This window comes from Xiphophorus hellerii, chromosome 13, assembly GCF_003331165.1.
Source record: "Xiphophorus hellerii strain 12219 chromosome 13, Xiphophorus_hellerii-4.1, whole genome shotgun sequence".
Lineage (NCBI taxonomy): Eukaryota > Metazoa > Chordata > Actinopteri > Cyprinodontiformes > Poeciliidae > Xiphophorus > Xiphophorus hellerii.
The window spans coordinates 17690193-17703805 of NC_045684.1; the positions used below are offsets into that span (position 1 = coordinate 17690193).

Below are 13613 nucleotides of genomic sequence, written 5' to 3' on the forward strand. Positions count from 1 at the left end.
GAGTCGTGATGCTGCGAGGGAACATTGGGCAGCAGTTTGACCTTTCACCCCACCCGCCTCTTGGTCTCGAAAGACTCAGTTAACAGGCATTTATTAAGTGTCATCCTTTTTGCATTTTTTCCATGCAGATTATGTCAGTGCAGAAATTATAGATGACCTGAGGTTGACCTGCAATATTTCTGACATTTAAGCTACCGTGGTCTGAGAGACGGGATGCAGGCAAAACCACTGATTCCTGCTTAAATGTAAAAACTCAAGGGCTTGTTTTAACTATACAATGGAATATTTAAAAAAAACAAAATAACTGTTAAACTGTCTTAGGTTTTGTTTACATTTTAATCTGCAATTTAAAAAATAGAGGCATGTACATGTTCAGTGTCAATGATTTTCTTTAATGACACAAGGTGTAGATAAGTATTAACAAATTTTAGTCCATTTCAAAGTGCCTAACATTTCTAAATTACATTTAAACTAGATTAAAAGCAACAGATTTAAATTTTAAATAAAATAAATGACATGTTTTTATATAATTGTAACATTTTCACAGGTTTTACTAATTAATTAAAAGCGATTGCAATTTTCTGGCCGATCACCGATTAGTGATCTTTTAAAAAGTTTAACCTGCCGACTCCGATTTTGGCTGATACCACAATATAGCAAGAAAGTTGTTGAGTTGTCAACAGTGGGGTCACCATTGTTAATTGTAAATGTGTAAACTTGGTGGGCCGGTCTGTCAGTCAAACCTTTCTCACCGGAGAGCAAAGGAGAACAGTGGTTGATTCTTAGAGCTTCGCCAAACTAGATAAGGTCGGTGGATAAGATCGGCTTCATATGTAAAAATCGGCCGATCTCCCAAAATTAAGGAAATCAGCACCGATAAATTGGCCGGTCGATAAATCGGTGCACCCCTTATTAAAGGCCCTCCAAAAAATACCCTTAATTTTAGTTAAAAAACAAAAGAAAAAAACTGTTCAGTTGTGAGATTATACTACACATTAAAAAAAGATTTAAAATGTGCCTGTTTTACACTGTATACAGAAGTTTTATACTTTAAGTATTCGACTTTCAAAGGTAATATGGCCTAAAGCCTGTTCTTACTGCTTGAGTTCTTACATTAATATCATTATGATTCTGCTGTTTATGACAACTGCAGATAAAAGCAGCAGAAACCATAGCTGTCTAATGCAGTGTATTTAATAAAGGTTTCTTTTTTTCTTTTTCTTTTTTGAACAAACACTGTTAATGTTCACGTAGGGCACAGTCTCTCTGTTTTTGAGCTGGGTAGGTTTCAAAAGAGTGCCCTCTAGCTCTGCATCTGATGCCTCTGCAAGGGCCCAGCTTGCTGCAGGGCTCCGCGCTTGTTTGCTCCATCCTTTATGTGCAAACTGAGACAAAAGGTCACAGACTCTGTGCATGAGGACTGAGAGCTACACTTGCTTTGATCTTGACACCTTACAACATCTGCACACACACATTACACATGGGGTGATTATGTTGCACTTTGTGTGTTTGTATAACACACCCTTTGGCTCCTGTATGACAGAACAAAGGTTTGCAACTTGTTATTGTAATTTTGATTCTACATGAGCAAGAGTTGTTATTACTTGAACCAGAAGAAGCCTAAACAGTTTCGTGGTCTCACTCGAAGCAATACAAAGTTATTTGCTTTCCTGATCGTGGCATAAAATTAGATTTAAAATGATCTAGATGAAGAAACAGTTTTATTAAAATACAAAATTCGTTCCATCGTGCATCACCAATGCAATCTGTATCTTGCATATAATGACATACATATCTTTAGACTTTGGCCCTCTCTTCATTATAAGCTTACAGACACATGCTTTGGTTTTGCTTTTTGATTGCATTTTAAGATTCGGTGCTACACTTGAGATTACTGTCCTTTTGCTGGGCCTACTTTCTGCAGATTGTCAGGCAGATGGCCTCATGCTTATTAAAGCTTCTCTATTCACAAACAAGCACAGAAAGATATTATTCAACTTTTCAAAAGTTTCAAACACTTTCAAGAAATGTTATAGTTTATCCAGATGCTACTTTGAATGTTTTCTTTCATAAAAATGACTTCTTTCACTATAGAATGACAATCGCTAATGTGATTGTTAGCACATTTTTTAGCCCTTTCTGTACTGAAGATGTCAGCAGTGACTTTAGAGAAGCAACAGCTGCCTCTTCCAGGTCATTATTGATGTGTTACCTCCTTGCTAACACACACCTGAAGTCGTGCAGGCTGCTAACAGCCGAAGCTTCTGCTGACATAAGTCTGCTCACACTTCATGACCAGTTAATCAAGTTCATTAGTCTATCCTCACCTTGCTGCTACTTCACCCCTAATCCTGGAGGGATGTTTGTCACACACACACACACACACACTGCAGCTGAATTTAGCTACATAAATAATAACTGAATCAAAGAGATGGTGCTGACTCTGAATGTTTAGGGCTTGGACACTACCAATATTTAAAAATATACAGTAACTATCTATGATATTTATGGACACGTTTTAAATTTATACATAGATGGATTTATCAGAGGTCAAGAACACTGAAGGACTTGTCACAAGGCCTGCAGTCAGAAAAAATCCCCCCAAACCAGCAATGACGTCAAAAAATCTCCCACAACATAGTAATTGTAGCACTTTGTGTGACAGCATAGAGCAAAGATACATTTGGCCACATTTATCACAGTCTGGATAAATGAAGTTTATCACAACTGGCAGCGGGTTTTAAAGTTAGCACTCAGTTGGTCTGCATCGCTTTCTGAGATATTTTGTCTTTAAAAAAAGCACAACATGCATGGTAGGTGTTTGGTTTGTGCTGTGAGCAAAAACATTTTAGAGATGGAGGTTTTGTTAGATTGTTACAGGAAGCGAGGAGAAACAAGGGAGGCTAGCTTGAAAACAGAAAATTGCTTTTGTTCCCACTCTCAATCGGGGGTTGCCAGCCATTATATTTGCTTTTTAATCCAAAAAAAAAAATCTTGTGATAGAAGTTGTAATTTATTATGATAACAATTAACCAGTTCTTACCATTTGTGAACCACAACAAACTATTTGGGTTCGTGGGGTTCTGACTGTATGTCACTGCATACATTTTACTTCTAATTTTAACTGCTGTTGTGAAAAAATGTTCAGTGTATGCCAGTCATCCTGTCTGAACATCTGGCTGCAGTGAGACATGTGAAAACTGACATTGTTGCAAAAATATTAATGCCAGAGCAGAGCAGAGAGCTAAGAGTAAAAAAAAAAACATGCTTGAAAAAGTAAAATAAATTAGTTAGCATTTAAATAAATGAGGTATTGTCTTCCTACTTGGTTCAAAGTTGTAGTTCTTCCCTGCTAACATTTACAATAAAAAGAATGGGGGGAAAAGGATCAGCAAAAACAGCTATAAATACAGACAGAAGACAAAGGGGAAAAAGGTGAAGTCTGGGGTCATACTTTAAGAGTGTGGCATTCAATCAAAAGAGGAAGTACAATCCTCTGAGACAAAAACATATGACTGCCAACAGTTTTAAAAATACTGGAGCTTGACTAGTTCCTCCCAAATAACATTGTAGCGGATGGGTTACATCTTCAAATATTTGGAGTTTAAACAAGAAAGACTACAACATCTTGGTGACTTTTGCTGCTGAGTCTCTTTGTCACAAACCAAACCCAATTCTCACACCACCACCACAGCCAGGATATCCTGTCAAACGACTCTTCCACCAGCATGTAGCAACTCCAGCAACGCAGTCAGTGGAGCTCTTGCTAAAATCTCGACCACAGGAGGTGACATAAAGCAGCTGTAGTGCTGCTCTGCGGGCAACACACCGGGCTAAATCTACGGTATACCTCCAACACGTAAGGTGAAAGAGAGACGGAACAAGCCGCTGAGCAAGGTACAAGCAAACCCTAAGTGCGCTGATGTGATCAGGGAAAGCAAGCAGATTGAGATAAACAAGTGAGTCAGAATCAATTAGAGGTCCTTGGATGACGTTCTGCAAAACCCAGTTAATCACAACATTGGAAGCTATAAAAAATAAGAGGTAGGAAAAAAAGACTACACTTGCCAAAAGTGGAAAAAATGTCGGGCAAAAATAAGGGCCACAGGAAAACATGCAATCCATAAAGAGCATTTGTGGGGATCCTCATATTGCCTAGTAATTACTTTCCAATAAGTATGGCCTTTTTCTCCCAAACCACATTCAGAGTGTTTCCGTCCTTCAAATCATGATACCTCAAAAGCTCAAACCTCTAAAATCTCATATCTCTTTGATTCAAAAGGCTTCTACACTTAATATATAGATAACATTTGCACTGGGTCAGTCAAAGAGCATATAAACTGCACTTAGAGATTATAGCTACTGTAGAATATGCATCTAAATGTAACATTTGTTTCCAATGATAGCACTGTTGAAGAAAGTAGATCAAACACAACCACCACACCCTGAGGCCTACTGCATCCTGTGTTGCGTGGAGAAAACACACAGCGAAGATGTGAAAACTTACCCCCCCCCAAAAAAACTTGACAGCCAACAGGACAGTGAGTCTTCCTCAAAACTCAATCTGCTTCTCAAAGATGCGACAGCTTTGCGACAGAAAATAAAGAAAAGCTGCTTTCTCTAAGCAACTTCAGACGGAAGGAGAGCTTTCAGCATCACAAGCCAAAGGCGAGAGCTCCACAATGGTTTGTGCAGTGCTTCGGGTAGAGGAAAAGAGCAACCGAGAGGGTTCTGAGAGACACAGAAGGAGGAAGTAGGCGTTTGTTGAGAAAGAGGAAACAGGTTTGTTGGTGAAACGGCGCCAAAGTTTAAAGAAGAAGTGACATAAAGTAGATGCTGACAAAGTTCTTATTCATGTGTATTAATAAACACCAACATCTCAAGAAAAAGAAAAGAGAAATTTAAGTCCTTGTGAAATGTAATGTGCATGCAGGTCTTTTTAGCAAAACACGCCTTTCTATGAAGATTTTGTTCATGCATTATTGTTCACAGTTCGCACATCCACCACACCAGAGTCTGAGAAGTTTAAAACTTTCTGGTTCAGATATATGGAGAAATTTTTCTGCCGTAACCCAAGAGCACACATTTTGAGTCTGAAGGTGGGATTTCATGTCTTTTGTTGTCAAAACTTTGAATACTTTTGCTTACAAAAGACATGGAATCCTGCTTTCAGAGTGAAAATGTGTGCTCTTGGATTATGGCAGAAAAATACCTCCGTACAGATAGTTGTATTCTGTCACTGTGGTCACTTTTACTCTGAGTGAAAACTGACAGCCATTTCAGACTCAGTGCCCAGCTATTCCTCTGTGAACGAGATGAAGAGAAAAAAACAGATGTTTACTCCACCCAGGATGAGGTCAGCTTTGGTTCCTGCAAGCCCCAAAAATGCAAACATTCAAGATATTTGCTTCCAACTTACATTCCCAGAGAGAATCTTTTCTTCTTCCACTCCAGCAACACCAGTAAAAACAAACAAGCCAGAGGAAGAAAATTATATCCCCTCTAAGGTTTTGCGTCAAGTGAAAAAATATGAGAAAGCAAACAGGGGGTACAGAGTGTATGGCTGCAGTGCAGTCAGTAATTTAGGCAAAAGAAAACTTAAATGTTATTATGACCTTAGAAAATAAGGCTAGCTACCCCAGCACATAGCAAGATAACAAATTAACCACATTTATTTAAACAAGTTATATTTGCAACAGCTGGGAAGCATAGTGATTATGTTATAAATGTTTGCTTAATTTTTTGTGTAGATAACATTCAGCCAAGGGTATTATGTTGTGAGAATCACTTTAAGTCCTGACCACGGTAACACAAACATTATGGAAAGTGGATATTCTCTGCACTGTTTCACTTCTCATCCACATATAAACAGTGGAAAAAGAGTTTCAAAAATGTTTCATGAAATCGCACCCCTTTCATTTAATTGTCTCGCTGTGATTTTGCCATTCAAGCATGAACTAGAAAGCATATTTTTACCAAAGTCGCACCTCAGTATAGATTGAGAGGGTTTAGCATTGCAAGAAAACCGTACGGAAAAACAGTGAAACTGCAGTAGTTTTGGATGATTCCTTTACAGAACTGTCTTGCTTTGTGTTAAGTTGTGCAACTACCTTTTTTATACATGCATCCTCATCTTCACAGAGGTATTAATTCCCACAGGGAGCAAAACTCAATAATGGTGTAGACTGGGCCAATGTCTCTGATTTTCTTTTAAATATCCTGCCTACACTTCTCCTCACTCTCATTTGCCTTAAAAAACAACAACAATTTGCTAGTAAATTGATGTTCCAACCCTCTCAAAGCTGTCACCCACCCTGCTTTGACCACAGTCAAACTCTAAATTACTGTGCTGAACTGCCTTAATCAGCCCCGTAAACATGTCACCTTGTCGTTAACGTCTCACCACTTACTGGTGACTGGTACCTATACATGTCTGATTCTGTCTCTTTATTCAACCTGAACAAAGAGCCTGAGCCTGTGAATTCAACCCAAGAGACCAGTGGATCATCTACCTTAAAAGCCACATGACAACATTGTGGCCATAAAGCCAGAATGTTTTCCCTCTGAACCCCCTCTTTAAGACGCTGACCACTCAACTCATCCACTTTCCACTAACTTACAAACATAGTGATTTTCTGGACTTAAAGACAAATTCATTTTTAAAAAAAGTCACATTCACTCAGTGATAAACACAGAATCGTAAACATTTCTACACTGGTATGACTGTAAGCAAGATGGTGTTAATTGCCCATTCCCATATATTGAAGGGGGCTGTAAACAAACTTGTAACCTCTCAATAGGGTGAAGCAGTCCCTTTGGCTAAAAGGTAGTTCAACTGGTATCATTTCACACCTTCTTGGCTATGTTAATACCCCCCTTTGATGGCTAGGAGACATATGAGCAGTTTGCACCACCCATCCCCTCCCCCACGTCCCCTTAGTTCCTCACAGTGATGAAGGAGTTTCAAGCCTGACTTTAAAGTGTCACAAAACACAAACGCTCTCCATGTGTCTGGGATTTAATGCGAGCTACTCAGCCTCGTAGGTGTGCTGTGTGTCATAGCTTTGTTCATAAAGGCTCATTATTTTACTGTGTAAAATAGTGTCACAGCACAAGGACTATTCATTAGTCATCGGAGCCTCAGTTAAACGGTGCCTTGTTTGTTTGCCGTCATTTACTCCTGGAGGCTGAGTCAGGGTTTAGGTTTTTTGTTGTTGTTTTGTTTTTTTTTTTACACAGTCCTCACCGTTGTTCAAAAAGGTTCAAAAATGAAAAAAACTGTCCATTTGGGATGCTGGTCATTTTTGATCACTTATTATCCATCACTATGTGTTTTTTTTTTTCTTCTTAAAAAAAAATTACCAGCAGGGGACTACAGGTGGAAATTTAGAGCTATAATCTGGTACAGCACATCTCTCTTCTTGCAGTTAAAGTCTATTGTACATTGTCTCTGTTTTCAATAAATAAATTAATTGTAAAACTGTGTTATTTGGTACTTGTGGCATTTTGGTAATTTCATAAAGAAGCTTTTTGTAGGAAACCAAGCCTATTATTTTATGTAATTTCCTGCCTTTACTCAAAGGCTACAATGTAGAAATGACACCCTAATATCTTCAAGCAGGTAGATGTTTTGTCATATTGTGGTAAGTCAGGATTGGACATGCATAGAAACAAAGAAAAAAATCGCCTAAATAATTACCTTAGCTACAGCTTTAGCCTGCCTAACATATAATATCCTTTCAATGGAGATTGGCTATAACATCCGGTCCAGTGCTTAACTGGTTTGAATCCTACATAAAGAACAGGGATTTCTTTGTTTCAATTGAAAACTTTTCATCAAAGAGGTCAAAGGTCACATGTGGGGTACCCCAAGGTTCAATCCTAGGACCCCTTTTATTCAATATTTATATGCTCCCACTAGCTCAGGTTATAACAGGAAATAATATTAGCTACCATAACTATGCAGATGACACACAGCTCTACATTACGATGTCACCAGGTGACTCAGAGCCCATCCAATCACTGAACAGATGCTTAGAACAGATAAATGTGTGGATGTGCCAAAACTTTCTCCAGCTGAACAGAAACAAAACTGAAGTTATTATTTTTGGACCTAAAGAGGAACGATCTAGAGTCAATGCACAGCTTCAGTTATTACAACTGAAAACTGGACTCTGACCTGAACCTCCAGAGCCACATAAAGACAGTTACAAAGTCGGCCTTCTATCACCTGAAGAACATTTCCAGGATTAAAGGACTAATGTCTCAGCAAAATCTAGAGAAACTCATCCATGCGTTCATCTTCAGTCGTATTGATTATTGCAACAGCGTCTTCACAGGTCTGTCCAACAAATTAATCAAACAGCTGCAGCTGATCCAGAATGCTGCTGCTCGCGTTCTCACTAAAACCAGGAAGATAGAGCACATAACACCAGTTTTAAAGTCCCTCCACTGGCTCCCTGTAGCTCAAAGAATAGACTTTAAAATACTGTTGTTAGTTTATAAATCACTGAACGGCTTAGCACCACAATACATTAAAGATCTGCTGTTGTTGTATCAACCTTCCAGACCTCTCAGGTCTTCCGGTTCTGGTCTGCTCTGCATCCCCAGAACCAGAACCAAACGAGGAGAAGCAGCTTTCAGCATCTATGCACCACGAATTTGGAACAAACTTCCAGAAAACTGTAAAACAGCTGAAACACTGACTTCTGACTTCTTTTAAATCTCAACTGAAAACCCACCTGTTTAGAATTGTATTTGAAATGTAATCAATTGCAAATTTATTGATGTAACTTGACTTAATGATTGATTCTATATTGCATTGTGATTCTGTGTTTGTTATGATGTAAAGCACTTTGAAATGCCTTGCTGCTGAAATGTGCTATACAAATAAAATTTGATTGATTGATTGATTGAACATGTTAGACAGTAATCCTGTTCAAATTAAGCAATTAAGAACTACAATGTAAAAAACAACTATGAATCCCACAGAAATAGCAAATAAAAATAGGTTGTAGTGGACTGAAGATATGTAAAAATGTTATTTAAAGATTTAAGAAATGGGAATTTAATACAGATTTTCCTAAATTTATATGAACATGTGCAACGTTCAATCGCAGAAATTTGCAGTCAAAGACTCAAAGGAGTTATTAGGAAATAAGATTTCAGAAATTCTAAATCATTTGGCATGATTGAATTTCATTTTTTGAATTGTGCATCTTACATGATTTTGATGCCACCTGTCTAGTTCCCAATCACTGTAAATTCAATGTTTGCGCAGCTGCAAAAACAAAACAAAACAAACAAACATAATTCTGCATGGATGCAATGAGGATTAGCCATATTTTCTGCCGATTAGGCAATGCGACTTGAATAATAATTTTTCTCATATTGAGAGCACCTGAGCCTTAAACGTTGCCTGCATAATAATAATAAACAATTTATCGTCACCGACCGGAAAATACAACCCGAGTAAGAACCAAAAATAATTATCTGTAATTTTTTGTTTGTCTCACCGACGAGAAACCATTATCAGGGAGCCGTGGCTCTGCCTGCAGCCTGCATTATGACTGCTCGTTTGTAATGTTGGTATTTCAGGAATGCAAGCTTATGGTTGCACTCACCCCTAAATGGCTCTGGATGACGGTGGCAGCGTAGAGAAGAAAACATAAAAGCGTGTCTGAAAAAATATGTCAAATAGAAACTGACATCAGCTGGTTTATTATGGGTTGGGTTTTGTAACTGCATTTTCCTAATTTACAAGTTTTCTTTTTTCTTTGTTTTATTTTAACATTAAATGTATCAGTACATTTGCACAATTTGCTTAAATTATATAGTTTCTGGAAAAGACCTCAGGGGATTATCTATTATTTAACATAACTAATTGTATTCTATTTAGGAATTTAACCTTTAATCACTATTTCAGTAACATACAAACATAAGATGACTGTAGTTCATATGGTAACTGCAAAAATATAGAAAAACAGAAGAAAGGAGCCCTTTTTGTTTCCAAATTGCTCATTAAACTATACACATCTCCACTGAACTCAGAACTTGTACACGTGAACAAATGTTAAAAACCATGAATCCTTTTTCTTTTCATTTCTCAGATTTTTGGTGCATCACATAAAATCCAAATAAATAAGTAGAAATTTGGTGTTGTAAAATAACAAATAGTGAAAAGATTTAAGGAGTATGGATACTTTGCTTCTTCCATGGCACTCTAGCTGGACTTGTCCTAGACAGGCATCGAAAACTTACTCTGGTCTGGCAAATTACACCAAATACAATGCTATCTTAAGACAGTGTCAGCATTAGCAACATAGTTTTATTCTTTTATTTCCTTTACAAAAGTTGAGCAAAGCATTTTCCAAATTTTACCTTTCATTTGACGTTAGCAGCCAGAGTGTGAAATGGAGAGCAAAGAGCCAGTAACAACAGGCACCAAACTGCTAGCTTCAGCACCTACTTAATTGGACCAAACACTCCTGGGTGTACCATGCGGCATGAAATGTCAGGCACAATGTTTTACCAGAGTCTTACTGCCCACCGTTTGTTTAAATGTCCTCCTATTATCCTAAAATAATAACTGGAATGTGTTCACATGGGCTTGTGTGGTGGTGACATCCAACTTATCTAACAGTGCAATTACCAGAAAACAGGTTTTATGAAAAATGCGTCAACATTGTGCAAATGGAATAGGCAAAATGCAAAACATCACCTTCCAGAACCAGGATCTCAGCCAGTTATGCAGTCACTTTTTTATAGATGCAATGCTTGATCTTTTAAATACCTAGTGGATACCATCACCGGGTGCTTTATACCTGCATTTCCTGGTTTTGCCATTTCAAAGGGAGTTAATTACCTGTAAATTACATGCTCACTGCTACAGTCAGCTTCACTTAGTTCAGTCACCTAGACATTTTCATTTTCTTGATTCTGCGTCCGTAATATGAGGGAAAAGCTGAAAACTAATATGGAAATTATGCAAATGTCAAGGCAGAGGGAAATGATGGAAGTCAATGTCTATAATTCAGAGAGGGAGTCATTAATGTCAACGTACACTTACTAACATCAATTATAATCACACGCTCGAGTGAGCGAGCAAGATGGAAACATCAAGCTGTACTTCCCCTGTTAAAAAAACAAACAATTACTGTCATATCAATAATTATATTACCTATTTGGTTGTATTTAAATGTATTACATACATATATGGTAATATTTCTTTAAAAAAAAGAGATGAAAACAACTTGTTGCTGCAACCAACTTCTCATATTATACCTGTAATGTTTTATAATTACTTGGACTTCAAATAATTGCTTTTCTTTTCAAAATGGATAAATTAGATCATGTTTGACTTCTTTGGCTACTGTGTGAATACCATAAAACTGTGCTTTCGCCAGCCTGTCCTACCGTGTTGCAATTGGTTTCAATGCAAATCTTCAGTATGGAGCAGGAAAAACAATGTTGTATGCTAATCTCTGCAGCAGATTTTCCAACTAGTTATAGGGCATTGTGGAAAGAAAACAACAACTGGTGGTCAGTCATGTTGTAAAAGGAATGCCTCATTTCATCGCAGAAAATGTTAACCACCTTTGTGACTTCAAATGAAAAGTCAAGAAACCTCAACATGCCGATGACGTGATGTGAATGGTTAACCAAATAAGGAAAACACATTAGCACACAAACACCAAACCTCGGACCTTGTAAACCAAACAATGTTTTTTGTGTTTCTACTGTTGCGACATTCAAATATTTCTAACAGGGGGAGAAAAAAAAGAATAAAAGGTTTTCTTTTTCCTCTGCTGAAAATGATCAGCACATAGCAAAGCTACACATTATTTTATGTTTTATACAATATTTTACTTTAAATTATCTAATACTATTTTGACTACTTTTAAAATGTTTTTTTGACAACCAATAATTAAACCCAAAGGTTTTAATGTCAAACCTCAAGCAAGAGATTACAAACAGGTATTTTGTTTTCCAACTCAAAAGAAAAAGAAAAAAATATATAAGCACCTCCACTTTCAACTCCCCAAATCTATAAAGCTTTCCTACTTTACCCTCACAATAAATAATAGAAACATTAATATCCAGGGTTAGGGCTGAGACTGAGGAGTAAGGTTTGACCCATAAAGTCTAAAAGAATAAATATTATTTGAGTAAATGGCTAGACAATTGCAGTGGCCAAATGCAACCATCTGGACAGATCCTAAAGCATTTCTCATGAATGAACAATGTCCAACTGTGTCATTATCCATCACTGATTCATCTCTGCGCAGGATCATTTCAGATATCTTAAGAGCTTATAAAACATAATCCGCAACATTGTACCAAAAGCGCATATTTAAATCCCTGTCCACTTCCAGTGCGCATAATTCAAGAGCATTGCGTAAGGTAACTATTATACATGTTGTTTTTCCTCTATTCCCCTGCTAACAGAAAAACAATAGGCCATGTGCTCTGTTCAAACCCAATGTCTTTCCTCTTTGGATGTAAAAATAACATGCCATCCTCCCACATTGCATAACTCAATATCAGTCAGCATCGAGGGCGGCAATGAGAGCTTTAAAACCAAAAAGAGGCATGCAATTAGGTGTTTACCCTGGAAGCCTTTTCACTGTCAGTGTGGAAGAGGGAGAATGAGCGCAAGTGTAAAATAGTGGGAGAACCCACAGGGTTACTGAGTCACTGACGATGTGACCCTGTGCTCTCGGGCCTTTTGGAAGCAGCATAATCAGGTCAAACACCCACTCTCTCTACAGTGTATTTCTGTCAAACAGGAGAATATAGTACGACTGACTTAGGGGTATGTTTGAATCAGTGGCCAAGAAAGCTGATCTGGAGCAGGAAGCTTTTATAACAGCAAGAAACACAGACACACACAGAAGGTGAACGGAAAACTTTGGAGTTTGATTTAGACATTTTCCAGGTGAAAAATAAATAAATGTGGGGGAAAAAAAATCATCCAATCCATATGACCATGTATCCATCCACTTGTCCATCTTCAGTCAATGTTTGCCCATTCATTGGTTCGTCCATTTTCCATGTACCTATCCATCAACTTTTATCCATTTTTTGACTGTCTCTATATCTATTCATTCATTTTTGTTCATCCATTATCCACGTATCTGTCTAACCAGTCATTCTTACATTTCTTTATTCATCCTCCGTCAATCAATCTGATCATTCATCTATTTATCCATCATCTAATCAGTCCATCAACTCATCCATCAATCCATTCATCTGTTTCTTATTCAACTATTTGTCCATCCATCCTTGATTGCATCTATTTGTCCACCTGTCAATTCATCTGTTTGTCTATCATCCATCGTCTTCCATCATTCATCCATCCATCTGTCCATTCAGATTCATAAATTCAAAGCGAACTTTTGGGTTAAAAAAAAGAACTATGTTTGTGTCTGGAAAAAGAGTTTAAAAGTGTGTAGAACTGGTACCAGTAGTTTTGCAACCAATAAAAATGAATACAATCAGCAAAGATAAAGCAATATCTCTCATAAAGTTAGGTTTGAGAAGTCAAATAGTGGCTAATTAAGCAGAAAGAGAACATAAATTACATTTGCAGATAGAGAAGTCTGCAATTGTAC

The 13613-nt window shown here is 37.5% G+C and overlaps 1 protein-coding gene across 4 annotated transcripts in view; it reads right to left on the reverse strand.

The window, feature by feature from the left end:
• elmo1 (engulfment and cell motility 1 (ced-12 homolog, C. elegans)) overlaps positions 1–13613 on the reverse strand; it is a 101789-nt gene that overhangs the window by 65868 nt on the left and 22308 nt on the right. For 2 of the 4 annotated variants that reach the window (XM_032581867.1, XM_032581864.1), the window contains exon 1: positions 4508–4721. The exons of 1 other annotated variant lie outside the window; for it this stretch is intronic. The gene's annotated coding sequence lies outside the window, so the exon portion shown is untranslated. Of the gene's footprint in view, positions 1–4507; positions 4722–13613 lie in introns of those variants that run through there. One more of the 4 variants, XM_032581868.1, reaches the window with a different exon arrangement.